A 2,248-nucleotide genomic window follows, 5' to 3' on the forward strand; every position below is an offset into this window, starting at 1 on the left:
ACGGGGGGCGATGAAGAGGGGGGAGGAGGAGTCTGGCCGCCGGCTGCCGCCGCCACCGGCCTACGCGCGTCCACGGGCCCTACGCCCTCCACGTCTCGTCCAACGTAGGGATGGAAATTTCCCAAATTTCCGAAAAATTCCCTAAAAATACAAAAAAATTTCCCGCAAATAACAAAAAACTTCGGAATGCTGGGAAAATTTCCCTTTTCCCCCGGAAATTATCCGGTAACTTTTCCAGCGCGTCCAACCCCTATTCCGACGGAGGGGACGGAAGCAGGATGGGCCTTTCCAATGCGTATGGTCCCCCCCCCCCCCCAACCGCTCTGCTGGGCGCGCCGTCCGAGACTTTCGCAATCCCATCCGCGCGCGTGGATATACCAAACGATGGCCAATGACAAGTACTAAGTGTCTCGGCCAAAAGAGTTTGCAATAACCAAGTCAGTTGGCCAGCCAAGTTGAGCTCGAAAAACTGCGCCCTAAGGGGACATCCTGAAGGATTGCAGGCCAAACGTGGAATAATCTACCGGTATTCACGGTGAGGAGGGTGGGGGGAGAGGGGTAGGTCGCTCAACTCGGCTAAAGAACCGATATTGGTCCAAAGCCGTAAGCGTTTAGCGACGTTTAGACCGATCCAACTCGTCAATCAGTTTAATTATACAAATCTTGCAAACTCTTTGGCAGCCCACAAAAAAAAAGAAAAAAAAAGAAAAAGAAAAAAAACTGCAGGGCACTGAAAAAAAATATGTTCGTGCTTGTACGGTATATTTTTAAATTTCCCCTTTAGGACCCTTTGGGACATTGTACGAACAACTTCCCAGTCTCGCTCGCCATCGATTCCAAGTCGAAGTCGATACGCCATTGCTCGTAAGTTTACGAATTTGAATTGTAATTGTACGACATAGATTCCACCCTGCTGTTAATACCTTACGAACCAAATGCCAAATTCTTCGTAGGTACGAAGCAAATGCTTCGTAGGGTTGTAACTGAGCATGGAAAATTTTCCTGTACCCGGTATACGACAATAATTCTTCACAGTAGGTATTACGTTGTGCCGGATGCCGAACCATTCGCGAGAGAAGAGCCCGCCCGAGGAGAGTCTAATATTAGATTTCTCGCCGCAGAACAACTTGTCGGTTTTCCTATTCACGGCGTCTGCTAGCGGTTATGAGCATGCGAGGAATGGGGGGCGCGCGAGGTCACACACCACAAACGTGCACTGTAATAAGAACAGAAAGTCTAGTTGATTAGTGATCAATGATAACTGTAAAAACCGACGTCCACAGTGAGAAATTCTAGTCAAGGTACTGCATAATTTTCCTTGAAACTTTTAACCATGTATCGAATAATTGACGAGCAAGAATCGGATGTCGTAAATTTACAACACATTTTACGAATCTCACGAAACAAATGTGTGGTAAATTTACGAAGACGAAGATACCTTTTAAAAAGTGGTTGTGTGTGTACTGAAAATTTCGTCATCCTTGCCGCCGAGCCGGGGACTTTTTTTAACTTTTGTGTATGTTCTTAATATCAATGACTCGTGCATGCATTTTCCCTTTTCAAATGTACTTATTGTTTTGCACTTGACTGTACCCGCCGTTCTTTTCCCCTTCCTTTTTCCTCTCTCGCGCGCCACGGGGGGGAAGCATGGCGGACATCCACAGGGCCGTAAATGTCTGCCCGTCTCAGGCTGCCGGCGGATTTAAGGAAAGCAGCCGCATACTCTGCCAAAACTCGAGCACGATTAAGTACGATTGTAGCCATCAGATCCATCCGTCTCATCGAAACTAAATCGACGCGCCCTAACAACAATGTCCTATCTACGGAGAGCCGTTTCAAAATGTCCTATCTACAAAGGTCCGTTTTCATGTTCTATCTGCATAGGATTTCTTAAACAAATATAACGTTTGTGTAAACGGCGCTTTGTATAGATAGGACATTTTGAAAACGACGCTACGTAGGTAGAACATTGTTGTTAGGACGCGTCTAAATTGGCTGATGATATACGGGCTCGCGTTTCTTGTTTTTAAAATTTAGTCTGGGCATTTACACGGTTCTGGTCCAGCTGAAATTAAAGAAGCAGGGCTGGGAACATCGGTCGCGCTGAAGTGCCAAGTTACACGACCTGTCATGTAGGTAGGGCTATCGCGTCTCGATTCAGCTCCACCAGCTTCTTGCAACGCGGCCCACAATGGAAGTCTTTCCCCCAAGTCACCCCCTCCCCCAAGCCTCTATCGGACTGCCTGTC

The sequence above is a fragment of the Frankliniella occidentalis genome, unplaced genomic scaffold (genome assembly GCF_000697945.3).
Source record: "Frankliniella occidentalis isolate FOCC.00 unplaced genomic scaffold, Focc_3.1 Scaffold75, whole genome shotgun sequence".
NCBI classification, from domain to species: Eukaryota; Metazoa; Arthropoda; class Insecta; order Thysanoptera; family Thripidae; genus Frankliniella; species Frankliniella occidentalis.